Source organism: Cynocephalus volans, chromosome 3 (genome assembly GCF_027409185.1).
Source record: "Cynocephalus volans isolate mCynVol1 chromosome 3, mCynVol1.pri, whole genome shotgun sequence".
NCBI lineage: Eukaryota > Metazoa > Chordata > Mammalia > Dermoptera > Cynocephalidae > Cynocephalus > Cynocephalus volans.
The window spans coordinates 68,320,489-68,334,629 of NC_084462.1; the positions used below are offsets into that span (position 1 = coordinate 68,320,489).

General features: G+C 35.9%; 1 protein-coding gene across 1 annotated transcript in view; it reads left to right on the forward strand.

Moving 5' to 3' along the window:
* The window catches only part of MYO9A (myosin IXA), a 301,341-nt gene that overhangs the window by 198,754 nt on the left and 88,446 nt on the right, over positions 1-14,141 (forward strand). The window lies entirely within an intron of this gene.

Here is a 14,141-nt window from a genome sequence, read left to right on the forward strand (position 1 = left end):
GTCAAGCAGGTTGCCAGACCGGCCCATAAAAAGAAAGCTCGAATGGCGCGGACGCGCTCCGATTTCTTGACTAGAGGTACTTTTGCCGATGGGGAGGGGGATACAGAGGAAGATGATTACGATGACATTATTGAGCCCCTTCTCTCCCTTGACCAAGCTTCTCACTCTGAGCTAGGGCTTGCACCCAGTCTGGGTCAAGCCTCTCACAGTGACTCCGAAATGGTAATTTTACAGCAATATAAGAAAAATAGTAAGCAAATCTGATGGAAATAGTCTTTGCTAATCTAAAGCTAACCTTCACAGCTTCTTCCCTTGTAGTGGTTTGTACATGGGAAACCTCAGTGAACACCGCAGCTAAAGCTAAACCTTAATTTAATAGGACTCAAATAAAGGGCACTTTAACTATGTCAAATCATAAATTAAGCAAAATTAAGGTTATTTAACTTAGCACTAATGTAGAAATTTTTCATGTTTTATCTTAAAAGGTCTAGAGCAGGGGTTCCCTACATTTTTTTCTGTAAAGGGCCAATAGTAAATATTTTAGACTTTGTGGGTCATACAGTCTCTGTTGCAAGTACTTAACTCAGCCACTGATGTATGGAAGGAGCCACAGACAATAAGTAAACAAATGGGCGTGGCTGTGTTCTAATAAAACTACAAAAACAGGCAGTGAGCTGTATTTTGACCAGCACTATACTAGGAGGTAAGATGTGATTCTCAAGGAGCTTACAACCTTCTGAGGAGAGATTAGCATAGTTTACTGATCCCTCATCTAGGGAATAGGGTATATAGGAAATAATCCAGTAGCTTTTAACTGAAATGGTATTCACTTTTACTTTTTTTTTTTTTTTTTTGCCTTGAAACTTGCTTCTCTCTCTCCATTTTTAAGTAATAAAAAATGAACATGAATTTTTAAAAATTTAGTGAGCAAAGATGTGTCTTCCTGGACCAACCCAGCCAATTAAAAGGCTATATGTGATGTAATATGAATTTGTATTAATCACAGATTATAACACTGGAGTAGTGTTTGAATAAAGCTGCACTATTTTTGGCTAAGAATATAACTTTATCATCATCTCAACCAAAATTAGGTATATATGTGGTTTGACAAGTATAAGTGTATTTATGGATATATTAAATGAAGAGTTTCATTTTGGAATTGTCCTAGAAAATACACAGTATAAGGATCCTCTATGTCTAAAATGTACTAAAACATTATCTCTGATGAAGGGGAGTGAAATACCTTTTTAGTCCATGCATATTCATAAGTAGGGTCTCTAGAGTTTTTCTTTAGTGTCTGTTCATTATGGGAGGAAAATTTTAGGATTGTCTTTATTTGACTCATTAAATATATTATCTGTGAAGTGTTTTCAGCTGTTTGAATTGTGTCAAAGACCTGGCTAATTAAAATTCCTTCAAATGAGGATACCTTCATTGTTTTTTATCTTTTGTTGGAGGTAGATCCAGTTTTTAAATGATAATTCTGATGGTTCTACAAAGGAAACAACAAACACAGAAAAATGCAGGACACATTCCCTGATTAGACAAATGAGTCGTCAACCTGAGCCAAAGTGTAGGACTGTAGAAGCTGGAAACAAATCTGCCTCTCTGTGAAAGCCAAAATCTTCTTTTCAGTGTAGGATAAAATAACTCCATTTTGGAGGTGCCCTGTATTTGAGTTATAAATAATGAAATACTTGGAAATTCTGTCATATGATTAGTAGTTAAATATATAATTATGTAATGGGACAAACTAATTTTAAAGTACTGTTTTATCCAGTGTATATGGATTAATTGTTTGTGAAGAATTTAGTGTTTTTAACTGCTGTTTTGTTCTTGAGAGTTTCCTTTGTAACAACTCTTAGTCCTTTTGGTGGTAGAATTCTTTCACACTGGGAACTCTTACTGAGATGAACCACAAAGTTGGGCTTTCTGCTTGGAGCATTCGGGTCCTTTCAGTGTTCTAGCCTCTGTTTACCTGCTTGACGGTCACTGCATGCCAGTAGTTGTGGAGCACCTCCCTGCACAGTGTTTTAGTCACCTCTCCAGCTTTCTCCCTGTCCTTCTCTTTCATCACTAGCTATTTTAGGAACAGGTGGTGGTGCTTGTTTCTGGTGGACACACTTGCATGAAGAAGCTTTGCTTTCTAGAATATGCTGCTAGATTCTTGTTGGGGTTGAGGGTGGGGAGGGTAGGAACAGTTTTAAAATGTGTTTCTCTGTTTATCTTGAAAATATGCCACGTTCTAACATTTTCTGATATTGTGAAAATGAAGACTTACTCTTTCTAAATGGAATCTATTGCATTCTCAAAATCTAGATATTTTCTGGATTTTAAATGGATTTGATTTTTTGGGCACATGGATTTTTAAAAACTGGATTTTTTTTTTTTTTTTTTTCCTGGACAAAGTGATCCTATCATTCTGATTATTTAATCATTAAATCTTGGTAGAAATGGCCCTCTGACCTTTCCAGTTGTGAAGAAACTAATCTAGTGGGATACAGACAGTTACAAAGAAAGTACCTGAAGGGGATTTAATAAGCATTACCTTTTAAGTTGGTTAATTATTAATCAGTTGTTACTTACTGTGGGGAGGGGAGACAAGGATAGTAGTCTCCCGGTTTAGTGACTTTTAACTTCCTACTTCATATTCTGCCATTTGAATAACTGTTTAGTTTCTGTATGCTGCTCTCACTCAGTTCTTATACCCACCATGTTGTCATTTACCCAAGAAGAATGACATGTTCTGCTAAGCAATATTTCTAAGGTGGCTCTCATATAGTTTTTTACTCTCTACTTCTTTAGTAAGGTAGCTTTCATATGGTTTTTTACTTTACTTCTGGATGGTACGTGGGTTAGTAAAATCATTTCTATTCTTTATTTGTAGGATTATGAGGGATCTTCAAAACATTCATGGGCAGATTAATATTATCTTTTAATTCTATTTTTCCATGAACTTTTAGAAAAAGTTCCCTCGTAGTATAGGAAACATACTTTTCTCTGTATCGTTTCTTCTACCATTCCAGTCTTAAAGCAGCCATTTTTATAGATATGACTTCCAAATAGCTCTCTAAAATTTCAGTTTTCTTACTTCCAGAATGGTAAAACTAAATTTCTCATTATCCCCCCAAAACTGCTCTCACTTCTTATATTCCTGTTTCTGTATGTTATTCTCTGAGATTTTCTCCAATCCTTATCTGTATTGAGTTTTCTTTCTCTCCACTGTCCATTTTACAAAAGACTGCCAGAAAAACCTGTTGATCAAGCAAAGCTAAGTTTATTAGTTTATTACAGTAGGGGAAAATCCATCTTAACTGTGTCTTAGTAACATTTTATATGGGGGAAATCAGGAGAGGATATTTATATGATGTTAGGGCCTGGGCTGGGTGATTTCAAGGGGTCTTGTAAGGTGGAAAACTGGTTGGTGTTGAACAAAATTTATGACATACAGGTGGGGATTGGTAGCCCTAAAACAGCAGCCACACTGTTGAATATACACTCAGTATTTATATATGTACAGTCATGCATCGCCTAAGATACAAACATCATAGAGTGTACTTTTACAAACCTAGATGTTACAGCCTACTACACACCTAGGCTATATGGTATGGCCATTTTAATCTTATGGGACCCCCAAGGTATATGTGGTCCATTATTGACCAAAATGTTATTATATGGCACGTGATTGTATATTATTCCCCTTAAAAAGTCAGAGACAGTTTATAGCATTGCAACTATGTATTCTTTGAAGATTTGGTAGAATTTCTCTATGAAACCATCTGGGATTGGTGCTTTTTTGTGGTGTAGTTCCTTGATAAGTTCCTCTTTTTTTTTTTTTTTTTTTTTTAGGGAAACTGGTCTTTATTTATTTATTTAATGTATTTTTTTATTTTAAATTATCAATATGCATTATAGTTGATTTTCATGACCCCTTACCTGTTCCTCTTCCCCCCTCCCACACTCTCCTCCCCTCGACATCATATCTGTTCACTTGTCTTAAAAAGTTCAAGGAATTGTTGTTGATTGTTGTGTCTTGTTCCCCCCACCCTTTGTTTGTGTGTTTATTTATTTACTTATTTTTAGCTCCTACAAATGAGAACATATGGTATTTCTCTTTCTGTGCCTGATTTGTTTCACTTAATATAATTTTCTCTAAGTCCATTCATGTTGTTGCAAATGGTAGTATTTCATTTTTCTTTATGGCAGAGTAGTATTCCATTGTGTAGATATACCACAGTTTCCTTATCCACTCATCTGATGATGGACATTTGGGCTGGTTCCAACTCTTGGCTATTGTAAAGAGTGCTGTGATGAACATTGGGGAACAGGTATACCTTCGACTTGATGATTTCCGTTCCTCCAGGTATATTCCCAGCAGTGGAATAGCTGGGTCATATGGTAGATCTATCTGTAATTGTTTGAGGAACCTCCATACCATTTTCCATAAAGGCTGCACCATTTTGCAGCTGCACCAACAGTGTTCCTTTTTCTCCACAACGTCTCGAGTAGTTACCCTTCTCAGTCTTATGGATATTAGCCATCCTGACTGCAGTGAGATGGTATCTTTGCCCATTTTGTAATAGGGTTATTTGTTTTTTTGCTGTAAAGTTGTTTGAGTTCCTTGTATATTCTGGATATTAATCCTTTGTCCGATGTATATTTTGCAAATATTTTCTCCCACTCTGTTGGTTGTCTTTTCACTCTGTTGATTGTTTCTTTTGCTGTGCAGAAGCTTTTTAGTTGATATAATCCCATTTGTTTATTTTTCCTATAGTTGCCTGTGCTTTTTGGGTCCTATTCATGAAGTCTGTACGCACTCCTACTTCCTGGTGTATTTCCCCTATGTTTTCTTTAAGGAGTTTTATTGTTTTAGGATGTATATTTAATTCTTTAATCCATTTTGAGTTGATTTGGTATATGGTGAGAGATACGGGTCTAGTTTCATTCTCCTACATATGAATATCCAGTTTTCCCAGCACCATTTGTTGAAGAGGCAGTCTCTTCCCCAATATGTAGATTTGCTACCTTTGCAAAGATCAGATGGTTGTAGGTGTATGGGTTGATTTCTGGGTTCTCTATTATATTCCATTGATCTGTGTGTCTGTTTTTATGCCAGTACCATGCTGTTTTGGTTATTATAGCTTTGTAGTATAGTTTAAAGTCAGGTAGTGTTATGTCTCCTGCTTTATTTTTTTTGCTCAGGATTGCTTTGGCTGTGCATGGTATTTTGTTATTCCATATAAATGTCTTTATAGTTTTTTCCATTTCTGAGGAAAATGTCATTGGAATTTTGATGGGGATTACATTAAATCTGTAGATCACTTTGGGTAATATGGACATTTTCACAATGTTAATTCTTCCAATCCAAGAGCATGGGATATCTTTCCATCATCTTCTGTCTTCTTTAATTTCTCTCAACAGTGGTTTTTAGTTCTCTTCATAGAGATCTTTCTTGGTTAAATCATCCTTGGTTAAATTTATTCCTAAGTATTTTATTTATTTGGTGGCTATTGTAAATGGGCTAGCTTTCTTGAATTCTTTTTTCTGCATGTTCACTGTTGGAGTATAGAAATGCTACTGATTTTTGTGTGTTGATTTTGTATACTGCAACTTTACTGAAATCATTTATCAACTCTAGGAGTTTTTTTGTAGAGGCTTTAGGCTGTTCAATATAGAGCATCATATCATGCACAAACAGGGACAGTTTGATTTCATCTTTTACAATCTGTATGCCCTTTATTTCCTTCTCTTTCTCTAATTGCTGTGGCTAGTACTTCCAACACTATGATGAATAGAAGTGGTGAGAGTGGGCTTTCTTGTCTAGTTCCTGTTCAGAATGATATTGGCAGTGGGCTTATCATATATGGCTTTAATTGTGTTGAGATATTTTCCATCTATACCTTACTTGTAAAGAGTCTTTATCATGAACGAGTGTTGAATTTTGTCAAATGCTTTTTCAGCATCTATAGAGATGATCATATGGTTTTTGTCTTTGCTTTTATTGATGTGATGTATCACATTTATTGATTTGTGTATGTTGAACCAACATTGTATCCCTGGGATGAATCCCACTTGATCGTCGTGTATAATTTTGTGTATATGTTGCTGTATTCTGTTAGCTAGTATTTTTGCATCTATATTCATCAAGGATATCGGCCTGTAGTTTTCTATTTTTGCTGTATTTTTGTCTGGTTTTGGTATCAGGGTGATGTTTGCCTCATAGAGTGAGTTTGGGAGAATGACCTCTGTTTCAGTCTTTTGGAAGAATTTGTTGAGAATTGGTATCAGTTCCTATTTGAAGGTTTGGTAGAACTGTGCAGTGAACCTGTCCAGTCCTGGGCTTTTCTTTGTTGGGAGCCTTCTGCTAACAGCTTCAATCGCTTTTCTTGTTATTGGTCTGTTCAGATTTTCTATATCTTCTTGGCTCAGTTCTGGTAGTTTGTATACATCCAGAAATTTATCCATTTCCTCCAGATTTTCAAATGTGTTGGCATGTAGTTGTTTCTAGTAGTCTCTAATGATTTCTTGTACTTCTGAGGTGTCAGTTGTAATTTCACCTTTTTTATTTCTAATTTTTGTTATTTGGGTCTTCTCTCTTTCTTTCTTAGTTAGCCTGGCTTAAGGTTTGTCGATTTTATTTATCTTTTCAAAAAACCAACTTTTTGTTTCATTGATCTTTTGTGTCATTTTTCTGTTTTCTATTTCATTTAGTTCTGCTCTGATCTTAATTATTTCTTTTTGTCTACTAACTTTGGGTTTGGATTGTTCTTGTTTTTCTAGATTGTTAAGGTGAAGCATTAGGTTGTTTATTTGCCATCTTTCCATTCTTCTGAAGTAACCATTAATTCGATAATACTGCGTTTACAGTATCCCAGAGGTTTTGGTATGATGTGTCATTATTTTCATTAGTTTCACGAAATTTTTTGATTTCCTGTTTAATTTCTTCTTGGACCCATATGTCATTAAATAGACTGTTGTTTAATTTCTGTGTGTTTGTATGGTTTCCAGAGTTTTGTATATTATTGATTTCTAATTTTAATCCTTTGTAATCAGAAAAAATACATGGAATAATTCCAGTCTTTTTGAATTTGTTAAGACTTGCTTTGTGACCTAACATGTGATCTATCCTGGAGAATGTTCCATGTACTGATGAGAAGACCGAATATTCTGAGGTTGTTGGATGGAATGTTCTGTAGATATCTGCCAAGTCCAAATGGTCTAAAGTGTTGTTTAGATCCTGTGTTTCTGTATTGATTTTTTGCCTCAATGATTTGTCCAAAGTTGTGAGTGGGGTGTTCAGGTCCCCCACTATTATGGTGTTAGTGTCTGTCTCCTTTAGATCTAATAGTGTTTGCTTTGTAAATCTGGCATGCTCTGACAATGGGTGCATATGTATTATTATTGTTATGTCTTCTTAATGGATAGATCCTTTTATCATTATGTAGTGGCCTTCTTTATCTCTTTTTTTGGTATTTCCTATTTTATCTGATATGAGAATAGCAACTCCAGCTCGTTTTTCATTTCTGTTTGCATGATATATCTTTTTCCATCCTTTCACTCTTAGTTTATGTGTGTCTTTACAGGTCAGGTGAGTCTTTTGGAGACAGCATCTTGTTGGGTCCACCTTTTTAATCCATTTAGTCAGTCTGTGTCTTTTGAATGGGGAATTTAATCCCTTCACATTTAGAGTTATTATTGAAAGGTGTTGATTTACTCATAGCATTTTATTGATTTTTGTTTAGATGCCTTAAGTACTTTTTGTCCCTTCCTTAATTTTCTGTTTGTCTTAAGTATCTTTTGTTCCTTTCATTCTAATTTCTGTTTGTCTTCTGTATTTGTTGGTTTCTTGGGGTGATGAACAATTTTTTTTCTCTTTTGTTAGCGTTTTTGTTTTGCTGGTAGGTTTTGTCCTTTCTTGAGTATTCATGGCAGTGAAGATTGTTTATGAGGTATCAAACCCAGCACTTCTTTGAGAATGTCTTGTAAGGCTGGTCATGTGGTAGTGAACTCCCACAGTTTTTGTTTGTCTGAGAAATATACTATTCATCCTTTACTTTGGAAGGATAGCCTTGCTGGGTAAAGTATTCTTGGCTGGCAATTTTTGTCTTTTAGTATTTTGAATATATCATCCCATTTCTTTCTGGCTTTTAGGGTTTCTGATGAGAAGTCCGATGTTATTCTGATTGGAGCTCCCTTACAGGTGACTTGCTGCTTCTCTCTTGCTACTTTTAAGATTCTCTCTTTGTCTTTGAGTTTTGCCAGTTTGACTATCACATGTCTTGGAGAGGACTTTTTTGGGTTGAATGTGTTTGGGGATCTTTGGGCTTCCTAAACCTGGAGATCTGTGGCTTTCCCTGTACCTGGGAAGTTTTCTGCTATTATTTCATTGAGTATGTTTACAATGCCATTTCCTTTTTTGTCCCCTTCTGGAATACCCATGATTCAGATATTTGAGTGCTTAAGATTGTCTGTTATCTCTCTTAGATTTTCTTAAATTTTAAAAATTCTTTTGTCTTTTTTCTGGTCTGCCTGCATTAATTCAAACAGCCTGTCTTCAAGGGCAGAAATTCTCTCTTCTGCTTCTTCTAGCCTGCTGGTTAGACTCTGTTGTGTTTTTTATTTCATTGAGTGAATCCTTCAGCTGCACAAGCTCAGCTATATTCTTTTTCAAGGCACTGATTTCTTTGTACATTTCTTCTTTCAGATCCTGTACATTTTTTCTCATTTCATTGTGTTTTCTAACTGAGTTTTCTTTTTTTTTTTTTAATTTTATTTTGCCGATATACAATGTGGTTGATTATTGTGGCCCATTACCGAAACCTACCTCCCTCCTCCCTCTCCTCCCTCCCACCCAACAACTGAGTTTTCTTTTATCTCATTTAGTTTCCTTAGAGTTGTTGCTCTAAATTTCTTGTCAGTCATTTCAAAGACTTCGTGTTCTGTAGGATCTAGAGCTTGAGAATTATTGTTTTCCTTTGGTGGTGATGTACTTTCTTCATTTCTTCAAATTTTTCATATTTCTGTTATCTTTCCTGTGGGTTTTGTCACTGTCGCAGGGGGTATCACAGTCCACTCACTTCACCCTGATGTCTGGCTTGTATCCTGAAGGGACTGCCAGTTCTCGACAGCAGGAACTAGCCTGGGCTGGGAGCCCTGCGATGCCTGTCTTTTCCAGCACAGCTGTCTCAGGGCATGCGGGCCCCAAGGCTCTTAAGTCTCTGAAAGTGGCAGGCACCAATCTGGGCTGAAGGTCCCACAGCGCCTGCCTTTTCTGACACAGCTGTTTCGGAGCATATGGGCCCTGAGGCTCTTAAGTCTTTCTAAGTGGTAGGGACTGACCTGGGCTGAAGTTCCTGTAGCGCCTGCCTTTACCTGTGCAGCTGTATCAGAGCATGTGGGCCCTGAGGCTCCAAAACTGGTCATTTTAAGCTTTTTATCTTTTGGGGTCAATTTTGGTAAATAGTTTTTTCACATGAAATTATCTACCCTTTTCGCACTATTTTGTTGTTAGCTTGCTTTATATGTTATTTTTGGGAAGTCTATTGCCAGTCTAATTCTTTTGCCCTTATAAGTTATTAGATCTTTTAGACTGGAGGCCTTCAGAATTTTTCTTTATATTTCAATTCTAGGATATGTCTTTAAGTTTATCGTTACAAATTAATTATCCCCCATATCTGCGGAGCTTTTTCAGTAATGTAAATTCTGGTCTTGTCTTATTTTTGATAAGTTATGTTCCATTGTTTTGTTTTTCTTGTTAGAGACTCCAATTATATATGTTTGTTTGTTTGTTTGTTTTTGCCTGTTGTCCATTTCAACCACCTTTTCTCTGACCTTTTTTATTTCTTTCTTTATGTCATTTTTATATTCTTTATTAATTTTCTGCCTTTACTCTATCTCTTCTAAATTTTTATGTGTGCCTTTTTTCCCTTGGACACTTTGTAAGTTGGTCTTCATTTTAGAGTTAATTTTTATTTTTCTTTTAGTTCTTTCCTGTGTATTGTTCCATTTTGTGTTGCTATAACAGAATACCTGAAACTGGATGTTTCCTATAAGGAAAAACGACGTTTATTGCTTTTATTTTCTGAGACTGGGAAGTCCCAAGTCTGGTGGTGGCGACAGTGACTCAGGAGTCTCACATTGCAAGATGGTGGAAGCAGAGAGAGAGCAAGACAAAACTCTCCTCTTCTTTAAAAGCCCTCAGAACCACGTCCCTGACCACCATTTTTAATCCATTCACTATAGCATGTTCTTACAATTCAATCACCTCTTCAAAGCTCCACCTTTCAATAACCATAATAGGATTTCCCACTCTCTTAACAGTCACAGTGGGGGCTAAGTTTCTAATACATAAAACTTGGGGGACACAATTCAAGCTTCAATGAGTTTGGGGGGGGGACTTAATTCAATCCACTACATTCCTGAATTCAGTCAACATTCTTTTCATTTCTTTTTGTTTTTAGTGGGGGATGGGGTCCATTTCTGGTTTTAGTTTTTTAATTTCTGACTCAGAAGGTTTTTCTATATATAAGGATATTTAATTCATTTTGAGAGTTAACTGATTTCTTCTGCTTCATGCATTTTTTTTTTTTTTTTTTTTTTTTTTGGTTGGGCAGTGGGGTTTAGATTATGAGTTGATTCTTGTTTGATATTTTGTTTTCTTAAGGTTGCTTTGTGTAGATTTTGAATATTTAAATTTATTCATTTTTTCTGTTTGGAGTAATTTACAAGATAAGTTGAAGAACTTCCTCTTCTGTCAGTGTGGCAAAGAACAGTTTCTTTAATGGACAGCATGTTCTTGTTTTTTTTTAGTGGTGCAATGTTGTATGTCCTCCAGGGGTTTTTTTGCTTCTCTTTTGCCTTGCTGGATTCTAAATTTCCGGCATCTGTGTCTTTTCCTCTTCACTGCCCAGTCTCCAAAGGGTACCTCTTCCTTCCTTTTTACCTTCTTTTCTCCAGAAGCAGTGCCTTTTAAATATATGTCACCTTGAATTATATGCATTTTAAAGTCCTTTCCCTGAAGTCAGTTTTCTAATCTACTGGTTAGGGTGGACCTCTTTTTGGCAATGATTTTAGATCAATTCTAAGCTCATTGCTAGTTTTTCGCTTTTGCACAGTTTTTCCTGGACTGCCCTTACTGTATGCAAAAGCTTGTAGTGGGATTGTCAGAGAGTTTACTAGGATTAAGTGTTTGTTTTTTTGCTTACAGGTAGTTTAAAGTTTGTGTGTTCTCTTCTTTGTAGTTATGTTGCAAGTATAGGTTTTGTTTAGTTTTATTTTTCTTCTGGTTTTGTATTGTTTTGGAAGAATGTGTCACTGTATTTGTATTTAGGCAACTTCCTAGAAGTTTTTAAGACACTCTTAATCTGTAAATTTCCCCTTCCTTTTTTTTCTTTTTTCCCTCTCTAGCAATTTATTTGTTAAGGAAAAAGGGTCATTTCTCTGTTGAATTTCCCACATTTCTGGATTTTGCTGATTGTAACCCTGTGTTGTCATGTAAAGTTTCATTATACCAGTTTACAGGAAATACCAGAAATAAATATCCAGATAGATTGAAAGTTTTGATCACATTTCAGTTTAATTTTTTTTAGGAAAATACTTTATAGATGTTGGCAAGTATACACTGTTGCATCATGTTAAGGGCCACATCTCTGTTTTTGTGATATTAAGATTGATCATAGGATCATGTGTTGTTGGCCTGATCCTGATTTATTAGTATTATTTTATAATCGAAGTATAATAAGTACAGTGAAATGCACAGATCTTCAGTGTACAGTTTGATCATTTTTGAAATATGCATACAACTGTATAACTTACATTCCTGTAAAGATCTCTGTAACCTTAAAATTTCTCTCATGTTTCTACTCAACTTTTTCCCTTCCACTCCACTCTCAGAAGCAACCACTATTCTAGAACTTAATATCAATGTAATTGAATAGTATGTATTCTGTGGTGGGAAGAATTCTAAGATGGCCCCACAAGATTCCTGGACCTACTGAAAACACAGTTATTTAATCAGACGCTAATATAGGTTCAGTTGTAAAGGGATTTTGCAGATGTAATTAAGGTACCAAATCAGCTGGGGATATTTTCCAAGTGGGACTGACCTAATCACATGACCTCTTAAAAGCATTTCTTGGCTGGTCATAAAAGAGAGTCAGAGATTCCTAGCACAGGAAGTATGGCTTGGTATCATAGATTCTTATTATATCCAACTTGAAGATATCTTCATGTTTGCTAATCTTTTCTTCTGCAATATCTAATCGGTTGTTAGTCCCATCCAGCATACAGTTTAGACACTGAAGTCTCTAGAAGTTGGATTTGAGTCTTTTTTATATCTTTCAGTTGTCTACTTACCTTTTTCAACATATGGAATGCAGTTATAATTACTGTTTTAATGTCCTTCTAATTCAATAACATTTGTGTCAGTTTTGAGTCAATATAAATACATTGATTTTTCTCCTCATTTTGGGTCATATATTCCTACTTTTTTGAATGCCTGATTATTTTTTTATTGGATACCTGACATTGTGAATTTTGGTTTGTTGGGTGCTGGATATTTATGTGTTTAATTACTGTTCTTTATTATTCTCTAAAAATATTGCAGAGATTTGTCCTGGAAGCTATTTGATCCTTTCAGGTCTTTCTTTTAGGATTTGTTAGGCTCAAGCAGTACTCAGTCTAGAGCTAATTATTCTCGTCTATTGAGGCAAGATCCTCTGTGTACTTTGCTCATTGCCCTGAGAATCATAAAGTTATCTACTCTGGTTCTTGGACAGAGGCACTGTTACTAACCTTTTGTAAGTGATGAGCACTACTACCTTTAATCCTTTCAGGTGGTCCTTTCCCTGGTCTTGGGTTGTTTTCTCCCACATAAGTGTTGATTATTATTCAACTAAATACTCAATGGATACCTTCTGTAGATCTCTGGAGTTTTTTCTTTGTGCATCTCTCTCCTTTCCAGTTCCGTGTTTTTGTTCTCTAGTCACCTTGGTCACTTTGGACTTTCAACTTCATGAGTTTTTTTTTTTTTTTTTTTTTTTTTAAATTTTATTTTGTCGATATACATTGTAGCTGATTAATGCTCCCCATCACCAAAACCTCCCTCCCTTCTTCCTCCCCCCCTCCCCCCCAACAATGTCCTTTCTGTTTGCTTGTTGTATCAACTTCAAATAATTGTGGTTGTTATATCTTCTTCTCCCCCCCCCCGGTTTGTGTGTGTATGTGTGTATGTGTGTGTGTGAATTTATATATTAATTTTTAGCTCCCACCAATAAGTGAGAACATGTGGTATTTCTCTTTCTGTGCCTGACTTGTTTCACTTAATATAAGTCTCTCGAGGTCCATCCATGTTGTTGCAAATGGCAGTATTTCATTCGTTTTTATAGCTGAGTAGTATTCCATTGTGTAGATGTACCACATTTTCCGTATCCACTCATCTGATGATGGGCATTTGGGCTGGTTCCAACTCTTGGCTATTGTAAAGAGTGCTGCGATGAACATTGGGGAACAGGTATACCTTCGACTTGATGATTTCCATTCCTCTGGGTATATTCCCAACAGTGGGATGGCTGGGTCGTATGGTAGATCTATTTGCAATTGTTTAAGGAACCTCCATACCATTTTCCATAGAGGCTGCACCATTTTGCAGTCCCACCAACAATGTATGAGAGTTCCTTTTTCTCCGCAGCCTCGCCAGCATTTATCGTTCATAGTCTTTTGGATTTTAGCCATCCTAACTGGGGTTAGATGGTATCTCAATGTGGTTTTGATTTGCATTTCCCGGATGCTGAGTGATGTTGAGCATTTTTTCATATGTCTGTTGGCCATTTGGATATCTTCCTTAGAGAAATGCCTACTTAGCTCTTTTGCCCATTTTTTAATTGGGTTGCTAGTTTTCTTCTTGTAAAGTTGTTTGAGTTCCTTATATATTCTGGATATTAATCCTTTGTCAGATGTATATTTTGCAAATATTTTCTCCCACACTGTTGGTTGTCTTTTAACTCTTTTAATTGTTTCTTTTGCTGTGCAGAAGCTTTTTAGTTTGATATAATCCCATTTGTTTATTTTTCCTTTGGTTGCCCGTGCTTTTGGGGTCGTATTCATGAAGTCTGTGCCCAGTCCTATTTCCTGAAGTGTTTCCC